This window comes from Cynocephalus volans, chromosome 15 (genome assembly GCF_027409185.1).
Source record: "Cynocephalus volans isolate mCynVol1 chromosome 15, mCynVol1.pri, whole genome shotgun sequence".
In the NCBI taxonomy this organism is placed as follows: Eukaryota; Metazoa; Chordata; class Mammalia; order Dermoptera; family Cynocephalidae; genus Cynocephalus; species Cynocephalus volans.
The window spans coordinates 11,465,625-11,472,457 of record NC_084474.1 but is presented as its reverse complement, the minus strand read 5'-3'; positions in this window follow the sequence as shown (position 1 = coordinate 11,472,457).

Genomic DNA, 6,833 nt, shown 5'->3' with positions numbered 1-6,833 from the left:
TTTGAATATGGCTATAGATTGAATAACAGGTTTGTATCAACGTTAACTTTCTTGATTTGGATAACCATACTGCATATTCTTAAGAAATACACACTGATGTGTTTACAGGCACAATGTCTGCAACTCACTCTCGAACATTTTGGGGTGGGAAATATATATGTAGGTATAAGGCAAATAAGGTAAATGTAAACAATTAATAAATCTAAATAAAAGGTATATGAGTTCTCTGCATTGTTTGTGCATCTTTTCTGTAAGTTTAAAATGTCAAAATAAGTTACAATAATGATAATTTTTTAAAAATTTATTTATTTTTCTGTAACCTACAGGCAGGTAAATTTTATGGTGGCTTATCTAAAGCAAGTTCTGTGAATGCTGCATTGTGGCATATGTGTCGCTGACCTGCTTCGCTTGGTTTTGTCTTTTTCTTTGTAGATCCTAGTTAAGTCTGGGCCCTAGAAAAGGACCATCTTTGAGACTGAAACAAAACCACATATTATGTGTCCCGTTGTAGAGAAAAGCAAAGCTGGAACAATATCAAGACTTGAGAGAAGTTATCTCTTTTTTCTAATGTTAGAATAATAATGTATATACATAGTAAAAAATACAACAGTAGAGAAAGGAATGAAATGAAAGTGAAAATGTCCTTTCCCAAACCCATTCCACTCCCCAGAGGAAACTACTCAATGGCTTCTTGCACCTTTGACCTCTAAATTTTAAGGAGATATATATGTATAATTATGTACATAATTATTTAGAGTCATACATTGCTTAGCAACAGGGATATATTCTGAGAAATGTGTCAGGCAATTTCTTGTTGTGTGAATGACACAGAGTGTACTCACACACACCTAGATGGTATAGCCTGCTGCACACTTAGGATGTAGGGTATAACTCCTGGCTGCAAATCTGTACAGCATGTTACTGTACTGAATACTGCAGGCAATTGTAACACAATAGTATTTGAGTATCTAAATATAAAAAAGTACAGTAAACATACAAATAAAAAATGGGGCATCTGTACAGGGCACTTACCATGTATGGAGCTTGCAGGACTGGAAGTTGCTCTGGGTGAGTCAGTGGTGAGTGAAGGCCCAGGACATTACAGTGCACTACTGTAGACTATAAATACTGTACACTTAGGCTACAACAAATTTATTTTAAAAATTAAGTGATTGCACTACTACATTACAATGGCTACAATGTCACTAGATGGTAGGAATTTTTCAGCTACATTATAATCTTATGGGACCACCATTGTATATGCCACCCATCACTGGCTAAAATGTTGTTATGCAGTGCTTGACGTATATATAATATCCTCTTTTCTTTTTTAATGTTTATATATACATATTTTTAAGTTGGTGCTTATCATTCTGAGGAGAGAGGGAATTTGCCATGGAGGAGGAGATTGTCCTTTGTTATTTGCAATAATCACAGGTTTAGAGAATTAAGGAATTTTCACAGTGTCAGTAGCTAGTAAATGGCAGAGCAGAAACTAGTCACTCTTCAGATGCTTTGAGTTATTTTTATCTTTTAAGCTCTTTTATGGTCCAAAGTCATACATTTACAAAGATATTGCTGCATCAATATCCTCACTTCCAAAGAAAAACACATACATATCCTGAAATATGAATGCATAAATAAAAATATAAACACAGAGAACATAAAAAGAGATCCTCACTTACACATACATGTTTAAATGCCTATTTTATGTAGGAAATGTACTTATTAAACAATTTTAATATACTTTATTTTTATTCCCATTTACATGACAAACTCTGAATTCACTAGAATGTCCCTGGTTCGCCTCCTATCTACAGACCCCCACACACCAGCATCACAAGCCTGGGGAGAAAGAACTGACAAAATAGTCAGTAGTTAGAACAAAGTCCCATGCTCACATTACCTTTTGCCCCAGTCAAGAGGCAAATGTTAAATATTTTACTCATGATTATACTCTGTTGTTCCCTGCTGTATCTCACTTATTTTCCCTAATGGTTCAGCCTGGTTTAAACTATAAATAATCAGTTTTCTTTTCTTTCTTTTTTACTTTCTCTCCCTTTTTGTTAACTGACTGTTTTTGCATTTTGCTCAGCATTCTTTGGCATGACTTTTTCTACCAGCCCCAAGAAATTGCCAGGATCCCTGAGCTCCATCTAATATTCCATATAACTATAACTGAGATTGCTGATGTTCTGGACCAAGAAGCTGCTAGAAAGGTGTTCAGACATCCTCCTTTCTGGTGCTGGTGTTACAAGGTCCTTCCTTGTAGAGATCCAGACTCCTCTTTAGTCAATGAGCTCCAAGTCTAAAAACTGCTTCATGTGCAGAACTGGGCAAGTGATTCTGACTGTATGGGTTGCCTGTTCTCAGCTTCCTGGCCATCCATCTTTGACTTTTTCTGCAAATACAAAACAAGTAGTGCCCATCTGCTTTGTCCTTAGATGTGCTGGCTCCTATTGATCACCTCCATAACTCCTTACAGGCCCGTCCTTCTTGGCCACCACTGCAGCCCTGCCTCTCATTCTAGCAGCTGTGTCCATGTGGTTTGGGGAGGCCAAGTCTCACCACTCGGCCTCGATGGTTTCAGATTCTATTATCCTCTTTGTTATTCATGAGCCTGATTCTATAATGGCCTCTTCCCATTCGGCCCTGGCTTATAGAGAGCCACCACCAAATATTTTGTTTGATTTTTGTGGAGATTTTGTTTGTTTGGTTGGTTTTGGTTTTGGTTTTTGGCAGCTGGCTGGTAAGGGGATCCAAACCCTTGGCTTTGTTGTTATCAACATGATGCTCTAACCAACTGAGCCAATCGGCCAGCCTACCAAATATTTTAGTAATGCTTTTTGCCAGTGTGGTGTTTAAAGCATTGGTAAATGCTGTATCCTCTGAGCTGTTTTGTGGAACATAATTATCTAGTAGATCTTCCAGTCTTACATGGTGTGTTCATAGCACACTAACTTCCCTGAACCTTTAATTCCTTCTTCCATGACAATTTTGGCATTTCAACCAAAGGATGAGGATGTCAGGAGATAATTCTGGTGTTTCTGCATATTTTTTGAGCAAAGGGCATTGACAGTGTTGTTCAAAGACACTTACAAAGCTATTTTGGGGTAGGGAGCAAAACTACTTACATTCCAGGATAAAAAAGCTAAAGTCTCCTTCTCCACCCTGAGATGTGCCCAGATAATGAAAGATGACAGCTCTCCAGAGAGGATGAAGGTCAGGTTTGCTAGCAGCTCCTAAATAAGATCAGGGTGTCCTAATCTTGGAATTCCTCAGCCGTGATGGAGACCCCTGTGTGAGACAGGAGTTACAAAGGTTTCCTGGGCTCAGGTTTCAGGACAAGTCTCTGAGTTTCAAGCCACTCCCCAAGGTCTCAAGCCTTTCCTCTAGGCCCTCCCCAAGAAGAGAGTTGCTGTTGCTTGTTGAACCTATTTTCAGCACCAACACAGGGAAATGGAGACCTCAGGGGACTGACTTATGCAAATCCAGTGGTTGGACATGCTCAGTAGAAAGAGGTTACATAATCCTAATAGCTGAGCATGCTCAGTAAGGTGGAATTTACATTCATTAGATAGCATGAATATGCATTAGACAACAAAACGATAAAAGTTGAATCCAGCAGAAGGCAGGGTTGTTGCTCACTCTCCTGAAGCCAGCTTACACTTTGCCTGAGGCATGTATTTCTTTCTTTTTGTAGGAAACTTGCCTTCAGCAGATTGCCGTTCACCCTGGGGCCAGCCCGCTCTTTGTCTGTAAATGTGTATTTCTTACTTTTGTATTGAACTTGCTGTGGTTGCTGCTCACTTTCCTGGGGCCAACCCGCACCTCACTGGCTGAGGTTTGCATGCTTTCTTTTGTGTCACACGTACTTTCAGCAAGTGGCTGCTCACTCAACTTGAGCCAGCCCACACTCTGTGCTAAACTTTAAGTGTGCATTTCTGCCTTTGGTATTAAACTTGATGCAGGCCCTGCTCAGTCTCTGGAGCTTGGCTGCACTCTCTCTGTGATTTCTATGAAATCTGCATCTCTTATGCATTACATTAAACCTGTTCTCACTTTCTACTGTGACTCTGCCCTTGAATTCTTTCCTGTGGGGAGATACAGTGATACCTGTCTTCAAATATTAAAGTAGCCAACATGTATAAGACAGATTTAAGCATTTCTGTGTATTTCTGAAGGACAAAATAGGACCAGTGGATGGACCAAAGGGAGAGAGATTTCACTCCAGGCAGAGCTCACTACCAGTAAGAATGATCAAAACCTAGGCTGAGCTGCCCACTGAGGTAGTTGGTTCCCTGGTATTGAAGGTTCCAGGTACAGGTGAGGTGGCCCTGTGCTAGGGATGAGTACCTGCTAAAAGAGGGTACTCTTTAGGGTGACAGTTGGATGAGATGTTCTTTGGGGTCTTTCTTGCTATACAATACTATGTGGCTCCCCCTGCCTGTCATAAAGGGTCTTGCAGTGGCACCTGGGCAACATGCAGCATGAAGGCAGGCAATAGGAAAAGCTTAATATCTCCCCAGAAGAAGTTCCATTCTGAGAAATTACCTATTCACAAAGAGAAAATGAAGCCCAAACACTTCATCATGATGTATTGCTATGGCTCCAGCCAATTTCCTGTTAATCAACAATTTTTCTACATCCCTTGTAAGGTTTGCATGAGATGGTTTCACTCCCATCTGTTTTAGAATAAATCCAGGTGAGAATTCTTGAAGCAAGTAATACAATTTAACAGATATCCTTTATGTCCAGAGATCCTAGATACTTTATGTAGGTCTATGACTGATTTTCAACAGCAACACATGTAATTATCATTGTGTGTGACTGTGGAGATGTTTTCCAATAACAAAAGAGAGAAAAGATCACTTTTTATCTTTGAACTCCAGTCAACACATCTGAACTGGCATTTGGGAATACAGCCTTGGCAATTAATTATCTTGATCTTTTACTTATTGTTTTTTATATATTGTTTTTAACACTATCAAAATAAGTCCAGTTCTTTGTTTTTTGGCCACTCCATGAGAGTACTGTCACTGCGTTACCTATGCTCTATAAAGGTCTTCAGAATGTAATGCTCTGCTAGGATTCAGAAAAAAATGGCTAAAGTAAGAAGCAGGTGTGCTGACATATTTGTTATTCACTAATGACTAAGAAGACAATTATTTTTCTGGCACAAAGATAAGGTAAAAAAAGAGATAAAATAATTAGAACGGAGAGTGAGTCAAAAGGGGATGTTTGTACTCCCAGCGCTCGGCCAGTGCTTCTGCATTAGGAAAGCTCTATTGTGGCGTCCCCTCTAACAACTCAAGAAAAATGTAATTAAAAGTAATATAATTTATGCCTTTGGCTCCTTTGAGCTGTCCTACATAGGTGAGGTGGGAGCAAAACTTTCTGGGCTAAGGAAAAAAATGAGCCTTTGGGTCACAATCATTGACATATTTGTTAGAAGAGCAAAATATTTTTCCCTGAATGAGGATCTGTGACCTAGAAGATAGTTCTGAGGGGCAGTGACAACCCAACGGGCTCCAGTAAGAGGCAAAAGCTAAAATACATTCCCAAAGATTCAGAAAGCATAGAGCTGCTTCTCATGTCTAGAGTTAACCGCATCTTAAAGTGAGGAAATCACTGAACCAAAATTATGTTTGCCAATCAGTATTATTTCCTGACATTATCCAAGCCCACCATGTAGTCTATTACATAGGCTGGGAGAGAAGTGGGCGGAAGTCATATTTAGGCAGGAATGTTCTTTCTCTGCAGATTTAAACCTCAAAAATAGCCAGGTTGCCTTAAAACTTGATCTCTTGAGGGGCAGCAATTTAAGGAACCTTGTACAAATAATTAATACACTTCTTAAATATTTCTCCTACTATACATCAATGAGAACATGATTGACAGTTTAATCACTCTTAACCAGTTATTTTAATTGGAGATTATTGTGCTTTTCTTTGATTATAAAGAAAACAACAAAGTTCAGAGTATCTTCAACATGCAGAGATTGTGCTAGGTTCCAGCACTCCACAAAAGTGGGTGCACTCCTGAGATAGATATATTGGGAAGTCTTTTCTGTTTCCTCTCCACAAAGAACAGGGTCACCATGCTGCATCTTTGTCCAGAAAAGTTATGCTTGCTTACTCCTAGAAATTAATAGCTATGAAATCATAAAATCTGTAACACTGAAGACAAATTGATGCATTTTTAGATTTTTATGGGATTTGGATGATATTTACCAATGGCTTTTAAAAAATCCCCTAGAATATGACTGTAATATCTAAACTTATTCTCTCTTAATAAGAGACTGACTTTTAAATAGCAAAGTGCTATATCAATATTTAAGGGTGTTATCGGTGCAAGAACCAAGTCAATGGAGCATATCAGATAAATGAAAGACAAATCTCAATATACATAGTAATTTGGTACACACTGAAGGTGGAAAATGGGTGCATCAGTAAATTTATACTGCTGGAACAATTGTTTAACTTTTTGAAAAAGACAAAGTTGGAGTCATTTCCCAAAATACCTAAAAATAAATTCTAGACATAAACCAATGTTAAATGTTTTTTAACATTGTAAATGTCTTTACAAGATCATAAAAGACTGGTAAAAATAAGTGACTATTTGTTCTAGAAGGTAGAAACTGTTCTTTAGCATAAAATGAGTTGAAAAAATTTAAAAGGACTGTCATTATTCACAGATGACATGATTACTTGGACAAAGATCTAAAAGAATTTACAGATAAACTCACAGAATTAATTTAAAAATTCAGCAAAATATATAAATAAAATACATAATTTCTGTGTATCAGCAAAAAAAGGAAATTAATTTTTAAA